At 46.2% G+C, this 10,406-nt stretch overlaps 2 pseudogenes; one reads left to right on the top strand and one right to left on the bottom strand.

The window, feature by feature from the left end:
* Nucleotides 1-328: 328 nt before the first annotated feature.
* LOC106698827 lies at nucleotides 329-1,343 on the bottom strand (annotated as a pseudogene).
* Nucleotides 1,344-3,868: 2,525 nt separating this feature from the next.
* Nucleotides 3,869-4,307, top strand: LOC102439454 (annotated as a pseudogene).
* The last annotated feature ends 6,099 nt before the right edge of the window (nucleotides 4,308-10,406 follow it).

The following is a 10,406-nucleotide window of genomic DNA, read 5'->3' as shown; positions in this document are numbered from 1 at the left end:
GCGGGGAGAGAGCAGGGGCAGAGCCCAGACCCGAGCGCACGGCTCAGGTCCGTCTGCAGGCACAGCGGACAGTCGCGGGTGCACAGTGGCTCCTGCAGACGCCACGGGGAGGCGCTGGCCTCGCCGCCTGGCAGCACCCGACAGGCTAAGCCAGTCTGCGCTGTGACCGCCCCCGGCCTTTCCGGGCCTGCTGGCCCCCAGCCGGGGGCCCCCCCAAGTCCTTGGGGAGAGCCAACTCCACTTCAATCGAACCGCGCATCTCAGCAGAGGGTGGGCCAAAGGCTGTGGTTCAAGTGGAAGTAGGGAAGGGCGGAGGCCAGGGCCCAGTCTAGTACCCAGGCCAGGCAGGACCCCGAGGCTGCGGGAAGCGGTGGGAGGGGCCGGCCCTGCGGGTACGGAGCCTGAGGGGTCCAGCGGTCGGGGACTGGCCCGGGGAAGCTGGGGAGCTGGGGCTGCGTCGGGTAAGGAGGTGTCCCGCCCCCGAGGGGTAGGAGGGCTGTAGAGGATAAACCAGGACTGGGAGTCCGGCCCCGCCAAGGGGTACCCGGGGCCAGAGGCACCAGAGGCGGGCGCGGGATCGCTAGGCCAGGGCGGTGTGTCCTCTGTGGGGACCAAGAGTAGCTCCAGCAGCCCTGGGCCCCGGCTGGGCTGACGGGAAAGGGGGGCCCAAAGGTCCGCTGTAGGAAAAGGGGGGCTGGGACACCACGGGGAAGGGCGCTGGCTGCGGCACCCTGGGTGGTGGGGCCCTTGGGCAACTCCGGAGACGGGCTGTAGGGCAGAGGGCAGGGAGGCACCCCTGCCGGCTGCCGGGCGGGGTGGCCGCTCTTCGGCTGCAGGGGGGTCGCCTGGGGGGCCGGGCGAGATGGGAGAGGCGGGCGGAGAGGAGGGGTGCCACCGCCGCCCGCGGGCTCCAGGGAAGTTCTGGGCTTCCTCACCACGTCCTGGAGCTTCTCCACGAACCCGCCGCAGGTGCGACAGCCATGGCTCAGACTCTTCTACCTTCATGCCTTCGACCTGCAGAAGGTCTAACAAGGTCCCCGGCTGCAGCGCCGACTAGACTTTCTCCAGCTTTTCCTTCTGCTCCTGGCATCGCTCTGCGAGCTTCTGGAGCTCCTGGTACTTTTCCGAAAGGTTTGAGCGGCTGATCTCCAGGGGCCTTGGGACTCCAGGTTCCGCTCAGCCAGGCTGCTTTTGGTGGCCAGTGCCATCTCTCGTTCCAGCTGCAGGTCCTAGACCTCAGGGGACTCCTGGGCCAGCCGGTTGAGGGCCTCCTGGTCGTTCTGCAGCTCCTCCAGCTCCTCCAGGGTCTTGTCTTTCAGGGTCTCCATCTCTCCCTGCAGGGCCGCAGCCGCCCTAGGGAAACCACAGCCCACACCCACCCCATTTTTATTCTATTCTGCGTTTCTCCCTCTCTTTCTATTCCTTCTTCTTACACCACTCCCTTTAGCATTTCTTGCATTGCTGGTTTGGTGGTAATAAACTCTCTTAGCCTGTTTTTGTCTGTGAAGCTCCTGATCTCACCTTCAATTTTGAATGATAGCCTTGTGGGATAGAGTATTTTTGGATTCAGTCCCTTGCTTTTCATGACTTTGTATATTTCATTCCATTCCGTTCTGGCCTGATGCATTTCTGTTGAGAAATCATTTGATATTCTAATGGGAGGTCCCTTGTAGGTAACTTTCTATCTCTTGCAGTCCTTTAGATTCTTTGTCTTTGACACCATTTTAATTATGAAGTGTCTTGGTGTGAGTCTTTGGATTCATCTTGTTTGAGACTCTGTGCTTCTTGGACTTGTGTGACCTTTTTTCTTCCCCACGTCAGGGAAGTTTTCTGTCATTATTTCTTCAAACAGGTTTTCTATTCCTTGCTCAGCTTCTTCTCCTTCTGGCACCCCTATTATGAGGATGTCGCTTCCTTTCATGTTGCCCCAAAGCTCCTTTAAGCTCTCTGCCTACCCCCCCCTTTTTTTCCAATTGCTGTTCAGATTGGGTGTTATTTTTCTTTTTTTAAAATATATTTTTATTGATTTCAGAGAGGAAGGGAGAAGGAGAGAGAGAGAAACATCAATGATGAGAGAGAATCATTGATTGGCTGCCTCCTGCATGCCCCCTACTGGGGATTGAGCCCACAACCGAGGCATGTGCCCTTGACTGGAATCGAACCCAAGAAAGACCCCTCAGTCTGCAGGCTGAAGCTTCATCCACTGAGCCAAACCAGCCAGGGCTGGGTGCTATTTTCCTACCGTCTTCTAACTCGCTGATTTGGTCCTCATCTTCTTCTAGTCTACTGTTGAAACCTGCCAGGGTGTTCTTTATTGGAGCTATGTCATTCTTCATTTCCTCGTGTTTTTTTTCTTCTTCATTTCCTCTTGATTCTTATCCATGTTGGTGAATTTCTCATTCAGCTTCTTATAATTCTCATTGAGCTGCTTGTAATTCTGTCAGATGTTTAAGCATCTTTATAACCATTACTCTGAATTCTTTATCTGACAAATTATTTGCCTCCATTTCATTTAGTTCCTTTTCTGGTGATTTCCCCTTTTCTTTCCTTTGGGCATTGCTTTTGTCTCCCCATTTTTGCTGTCCCTTTGTATTTGTTTCTATGTAATGTGAGTTGCTGTCTCTTCTGGCCCTGGGCAACTGTTTGAGGTCCAAGAGGTTGAAGTGCCTAGCGGCCCAGTGGTCAGGTACTCCTTAGCCCAGAGGCTGGGTCTGCTTTGAGTCTCACACCTTTATTGTCTCTGCTCTGAGTTGTTCTCCCTTTCCCCACAGATCTTGTCCCTCAGGTGTCCGCTGTAGATGCTCAGGGTTGGCGGGGGCACTTGCACAGTTCCTTTGGTGTGCAACTCCTTGTGAGGTCCCAGAGCCCTCTGGCAAGCAGTTCACTGTGTAGCTCCAGCGCCTGTGGCAGGGTGGTGCCAAGATGCGTCTGGCATGCACTTATAGTGCAGCTCCGGGGTCTGGGTAGGGTGTTGTGCGAGGTGCCTCTGGCAAGCACTCACAGCATGCAGGTCCTGGGGCCTGGGTGGGGTGGTGCAGGAGGTCTCTCTGGGCACTCACCGTGCACATCTGGGAGCCTGCAGCGAGGTAGTGTGGCACTCACTGAGGGGGCGCAGTGGAGGTCCCTTCCAAATTATGGCTGATGAGCAGCTCACTGCGCAGGTTTGGGGGTGGTGTCCCAGGCCAGTCTGGGTGTTGGTTTGGCTGCACTCTTAGCCTCTGCTGCTCCCCCTTTTGAGATGGCATGGTCTCTGTGCCAGAGCCATGCCCAGCCTGGGAGTGCCTGTGGCAGTAGCAGCGGCTCCCTGTCCAGGAGAGCCTGATCCGCCAGTCCCCAAGACTTCTGCGAGATCTAACTGTCCCTCACTCACCCCCCCACACACCACACATGTCCACACACTCTCCTTGCACTCCTTTACTCACACTCTTTTCCTCACTGCCATTCTGCTGGCTGCCATGTTGCGATAAGCCAATTTGGGTACCTTTTATTACTTCTTCTTGTCTGATTGCTGTGGCTAGGACTTCCAGTACTATGTTGAATAAGAATGATGAAAGCGGACATCCTTGTCTTGTTCCTCTTCTTAAGGGAAACATGTTTAGTTTTTGCCCATTGAGTATTATGTTGGGTATATGTCATATCTTGAGGTATGATCTCTCTATTCCTACTTTAGTGAGAGCTTTTATCAAAAAAGGGTGCTGGGAGAGCAACAGAAACTAACAGGAGCTCAAACCGTTATAGTCTCGCCTTCAGAACTTTCAGAAAACATCACAGCCCTGCCAATACCTTGATTTGAGCCCAGAAAAACGTCCAACCCACAGAACGGTCAAACTTCAAGTGAAGGCCGGCCTTCGAGCGACAGTGACGCAAGATGGCAGCCAGCACGGGCTTGGCAGTAAAAGTCCCTTGCAATTTTCGACTGTTGGAAGAACTTGAAGAAGGCCAGAAAGGCGGAGGAGATTGCACAATTAGTTGGGGTGTAGAAGATGACGACACTTACAAGATGGACAGGGATAATAATTGGGCCTCCAAGAACAGTTTATGAAAACCGAATGTACAGCCTTAAAATAATAGAATGTGGACCTAAATACCCTGAAGTACCCCCCATTGTAGGATTTGTAACAAAAATTAATATGAATGGAGTTAATAGTTCTAATGGAGTGGTGGACCCAAGGGCCGTATTAGTGCTAGAGAAATGGCATCGTTCATATAGTATCAAACATGTCCTGCACGAGCTTCGGCACCTAATGATGACTAGTGATAATATATCACTCCCTCAGCCACCTGAAGGACAGTGTTACAGCAACTAATCAAAAAGAAAACCACAGGCCCACCCCTCCCCCATTCGATTTAAGCAGTCTTCATTTTCCACAGTAGTAACCTTTCTAGATACGACTTGTAGACATCAAAGTACTGGAAAGGAAGCTCCTGTTCAAAGGCAGTTTATCTTAAGATGCCGTAAGTGATACTAATTTGTCTGTTTGAAATATAAGAAAAAAAAAAGGAGTGCTGGATTTTGTTGAATGCTTTTTCTGCATCTATTGATATGATCATGTGGTTTTTATTTTTCAATTTGTTTATGTGATGTATCACATTTATTGATTTGTGAATATTGTATCAGCCTTGCATCCCTGGAATAAATCCCACTTGATCATGGTGTATGATCTTTTAAATATATTGCTGGATCCGATTTGCTAATATTTTAAAAAATATTTTTAAATTGAATTCAGAGAGGAAAGGAGAGGGAGATAGAAACATCAATGATGAGAGAGAATCATTGATTGGCTGCCTCCTGCACGCCCTCTACTGGGGACCGAGCCCACAACCCAAGCATGTGCCCTCGACAGGAATAGAACCTGGGACCCTTCCGTCTGTAGGCTGATGCTTTATCCACTAAGCTAAACCCACTAGGGCTGATTTGCTAATATTTTGTTGAGGATTTTATTATCTGTGTTCATCAGGGATATTGGCCTGTAATTTTCTTTCTGGTTTTGGAATTAGGGTAATGCTGGATTCGTAAAAAGAGCCTGGGAGTGTTTCTTCCTCTTGAATTTTTTGGAATAGTTTGAGGAGGATAGGTGTTAGCTCTTCTTTGAATGTTTGGTAAAATTCACCTGTAAATCCATTCAGTCCAGGACTTTTGTTTGCTGGAAGTTTTTAAATTACTGCTTCAATTTCATCAGTTGTTATTGGCCTACTCAGGTTTTCTGATTCTTCCTGATTGAGTTTTGGAAGATTGTATGTTTCAATAAATTTGTCCATTTCACCCAGGTTGTACAGTTTGTTGGCATATTCATAGTATTTTCTTACAATCCTCTGTATTCTGTGGTGTCTGTTGTTATATTGCTCCTTTCATCTCTGATTTTATTCATTTGGGTCCTCTCCCTTTGTTTCTTGATGAGTCTGGCTAGGGGTTCATCAATCTTGTTTATCTTTTCAAGAATCAGCTCTTGGTTCTATTGATCTTTTCTACTGTGTTTTTAAGTCTCTATGTCATTTATTTCTGCTCTAATGTTTATTATTTCCTTCCTTCCACTTCCTTTGGAAGTTCTCTTTCTAATTCATTTAGCTGTAGGGTTAGACAGAGTGTTAGTGCTCTTTCTTGTTGTTTGAGGTAGGCCTGTAGTGCTATCAATTTCCCTCTCAGAACTCCTTTTGCATAGGTTTTGGGTGGTTGTGTGTTCATTTTCTTTTGTTTCCAGGAAGTTTTTAATTTCTTGCTTGATCTCATTGGTAACCCTTTCATTGTTTAATACAAGCTATTTAGCCTTCATGTATTTGAGTGTTTTGTTTTTTATTGTCATTGATTTTTAACTTCATGCCATTGTGATCTGAGATGCATGGTATCATGTCAATCTTCTTGAATTTGTATAGTCTTATTTTGTGTCCTAACATGTGGTCTATCTTTGAGAATGTTCCTTGTGTGCTTGAGAAGAATGTATATTCTGTTGCTTTGAGGTGAAATGTTCTGTAAATAACAGTTAGATCCATCTGATCTAGTGTGTCATTTGAGGCCTCTGTTTCCTTATTGATTTTTTGTCTGGAAGATATATCCATTAATGTCAGTGGGGTGTTAAAGACCTCTAGTATGACTATATTGTTCTCAATCTCTCCCTTAAAGTCCATCTAGAGTTTTTTAATGTACTTGGGTGCTCCTATATTGGGTGCATATACATTTACAAGGGATATATTTTCTTGTTGAATCATTCCCTTTAATATTATGAAGTGGCCTTCTTTGTCTCTGGTTATGGACTTTATTTTAAAATCTATTTTGTCTTATATGAGTACTGGTGACTTGGTGCATGGATTCGTGCACATTGAAAGGAAATTAATTAGAAGGTGGCTGGCGGGGCGGAACTGGGCGAGAAGGGCCAGACACACCCTGGAGCCAACCTCCCGTAGTCCCGCCCCGGCATCTGCAGAGTGGGGTCCCTCCAATAGGTGGGGCCCCTCGGCCTGGCCTGTGGGGATTGGGCCAAAACTGGCTCTTCAACATCCCCCGAGGGGTCCCGGAGTGCGAGAGGGCACTCTGCAAAGTTGCTGTTATACAGGGTGTGGAACGCAAATGCAAGTGTGCAGTAAACCAGATTTGGGGCCAACAGTGCCCCAGTAACAATATAACCCATGGCCAAAGGTGGAATCGTGTGGCCCCACAAGGAATCGGGCTGCTTCCTCTCTGGTTTTGGGGTGCATCACCCGAGAACCACCGCTGCCAAGTCACTGCAGCTCGGCATCTCCTGCGTTGAGCATCTGGCCCCTGGTGGTCAGTGCATGTCATAGCAACCAGTCGGACGGTAGGAGGGACACTTAACATATTAGCCTTTTATATATATAGATTGCTACCCCAGCTTTTTTTCCTTTTCCATTTGCATGGAATATATTTTTCCATTCCTTCACTCTCAATCTGTGTGTATCTTTTGTTCTGAGTTGGATCTCTTGTAGAGACCATATATATGGGTCATGTTTTCTTATCCACTCAGTCACCCTATGTCTTTTGACTGAAGTATATAATCCATTTACATTTAAGGTTATTTTTGACAGGTATTTACTTATTGCTATTTTTAGTTTCTTTATGCTTATGATCTACTCTCTGTTCTTTTCTTCTTCCTCTTAAAGCATTCCCTTGAACATTTCTTGCATTGCTGGTTTGGTGGTAATGTACTCCTTTAACCTTTTTTTGTCTGGAAAATTTTTATTTTACCTTCAATTTTAAATGATAGCCTTGCTGGATACAGAGTCTTGGATTTAGGCCCTTGCTTTTCATTACTTTGAATACTTTATGCCACTCCCTTCTGACCTGAAGTGTTTCTAGTGAGAAATCAGCTGACATTCTAATGGGAACTCATTTGTAGGCAATTTTCTGTCTCTCTTGTTGCCTTTAAGATTCTTTTTTTGTCTTTAACATTTGCCATTTTAATTATGATGTGTCTAGGTGTGGGTCTCCTTGGGTTCATCTTAATTGGGACTCTGTGCCTCTTGAACTTGTGTGACATTTTCCTTCACCAGGTTGGGGAAGTTTTCTCTCATTATTTCTTTAAACAGGTTCTCTGTTCCTTGCTCACCTTCTTCCCTTCTGGTATTCCTATCATGTGGATATTGTTACCTTTAATATTGTCCCAGAGCTCTCTTAAGCTCTCTTCTGACTTTTTAATTTTTTTATTTGCTGCTCTAATTGGGTATTTATTTTGACCTTGTCTTCCAAATCACTGATTCAATTCTCTGCTCCATCAAATCTAATTTTAATTCTTTCCAGTGTGTTCTTGATGTCAGGTATGTTATTCTTCATTTCTGTCTGGTTCTAGTTAATGGTTTCATTTCATTGTTTATGCTGCTATAGTTCCTACAGAGTTTCTTGTAATTTTCACTAAGCTCCTTAAGCACCATTAAAACCATTACTTTGAACTTTATGTCTGATAGGTTGCTTGCCTCCATTTCATTTAGTTCTTTTTTGGGAGATTCCTTATTATCTTTCATTTGGGGGTTGTTTCATTGTCTTACCATTTAGCTGTCTCTTTGTATTTGTTTCTATGAAGTAGATAGAACTGCTATGCCTCCCTTATGTAGAAAGTATCTTGAGTCTAGTGGTGCACTCTCTTTTTTCACCTGAGCTGGATGTTTTAGAAATGCCCCTTGTGTGCATTATTTGGGCTCTCCTGTTGTAATTGGGACTTGATTGTTGATGTTCCTTTCATGGGAGGGATCTCCCCTCCAACTTGTTACCAGTGAGGTTCAACCCCAATATCATTGTGCTAGCTGTTATACAGGTGCTGACAGAACAGAGTAAGACACAACAGGACCAAAACAAAAACACCCCCCAAATCAATGCAACAACAACAACAGGAAAGACTTAGAAGGGGGAAAAAAGCAAAGCAAATAAAAAATAAAAAGGAGACTGTAAGACATGTGACTAAAGACTTGGAGGGAATATAAAAAAAAAGAGAGAAAGAAGACAAAAAAATGGCAATATGGAAGCAAGAAGGAAGCTAAAAGAACTAGTATAGGAGGAAAAAAGAAAATGAAACAGAAAATAATTGAAATAATAATAATTAATTTAAAACATATTAATAATGGATATATTAAGATTAAGATAGGAAAAGTAAAATGGAATAAAATGAGAAAAAAGAGAAAAACAAGATAAGAAAAATTAATAATGTAATAAAAGGAAAGAGAGAAATTAGAGATATGCAAGAAAAAAAGAAAAAGGGGCAAACCAAAAAACCCCCAAAATCCACATACAAACCCCCAAAATCCACATACACACACACACACACACACACTCATATAAAGACCTTTGGGTCTGCTATTTGTGGGGCTCTCTGAATTTTGCTCTGAAAAATTGAATCTGATCCCTTGGTGTGTCTATCCTGGGCTTCCTGGAAGCTGGTCTAGTGTAGGCCAGTGTGAGTCACTCCCTTTCCGGCCCTGTGCAACCTGATTGAGGTCTGAGAGGTTGAAGCCCCTAGTAGTCTAGTGGTCAGGGACTCAGCCCAGAGGCTGGGTCTGCCTTGAGTTTCACGTCTTGTCTCTGTTCTGAGCTGTACTCCCTTCCCCCATGGACCTGGTCCTGCAGGTGTCAGCTGCAGGAGCTCGGGTCTGTGGGGGGATGTGTGAGGTCCCGCTGGTGTTCCACTCACTGCTTGGTCAGGGAGTGGGGCTGGGGGAGGGGTGTCCAAGGCTAGACTGGGTGGTGGCAAGGCTGTGTTCCTAGCCACTGCAGCTCCCCCCTTCAGGATGGGGGAGTACCTGGTTTATGAGCCATAGCCGTGCTCGTTGGGGGAGTACCTGTGGTGGTAGCAGTGGCTCTTTGTCCAGGAGAGCCTGATCCGCCTGCTCCTGAGACTCCTGTCATCTCTCTCTCTCTCTCTCTCTCTCTCTCTCTCTCTCTCTCTCTCACACACACACACACCCCTCTCACTCTGCTCCCTTACTCACACCTTCTCCTTCACTCCAGTCCTGCCATGTATGTATCCACTTTCTATTGCTATAGTTACTTGAAACAATGTAAATTTATTCTCTTACTGTTCTGGAGATAAAAATCCAAAATTAGTTTCACTGAGCTAAAGTCATGATGTTGGCAGGGCTAATTCCTTCTGGAGATTTCAGAGCACAGTCAATTTCCTTATCCTTATCCTTTCCATCTGCATTCCTTGGCTCATGACTCCTGAATCACTTCAACCCCCTGCTTCAATTGTCACATCTAATACTCTGATCTTACCAAAACCCTGTGGGCCCGGCCGGTGTGGCTCAGTGGTTGAGCATTGACCCATGAACCAGGTCACGGTTTGATTCCTGGTCAGGGCACATGCCCAGGTTGCGGGCTCGATCCCCAGTGTGGGGTGTGCAGGAGACAACTGATCAATGATTCTCTCTCATCATTGATGTTTCTGTCTCTCCTCTCCCTTCCTCTCTGAAATTAACAAAAATATATTTAAAAAAAACCCAAAACCCTTGTGGTTACATTGGGCTCACACCTGGATAATCCAGGATCATTTCTCCTTCTCAAGACCCATAACTTAATAAAACCCCCTTGTCCTATGTGACAGTAGGAGTTTTAAGATGTGGTCATCTTTGTGAGGCCATTATCTAGCCTCCCAAACCCAACTGTTTTTGTATGGTGCTGTCTGTAACCTTGTCATTGAGCATGACTAAAAGCAGGCCTAGCACCTAGCCATAGCAAGAACTCAAATAGTTTTAAAGGCCTTGAGTACTATTTTGGCTTTTAAAAAATATATGTTTTGCCCTGGCTGGTTTGGCTCAGTGGATAGAGTGTTGGCCTGTGGACTGAAGGGTCCTGGGTTCGATTCTGGTCAAGGACACATGCCCTGGTTGTGGGTTTGGTCCCCACTGTGGGGCATGCAGGTGGCAGCCAGTCAATGATTCTCTCACATCATTGATGTTTCTCTCTTTCT

The sequence above is a fragment of the Myotis lucifugus genome, unplaced genomic scaffold (genome assembly GCF_000147115.1).
Source record: "Myotis lucifugus unplaced genomic scaffold, Myoluc2.0 scaffold_244, whole genome shotgun sequence".
NCBI lineage: Eukaryota > Metazoa > Chordata > Mammalia > Chiroptera > Vespertilionidae > Myotis > Myotis lucifugus.
The sequence above is the reverse complement of the archived record's forward strand: the minus strand, read 5'-3'. Positions and strand labels throughout refer to the sequence as shown.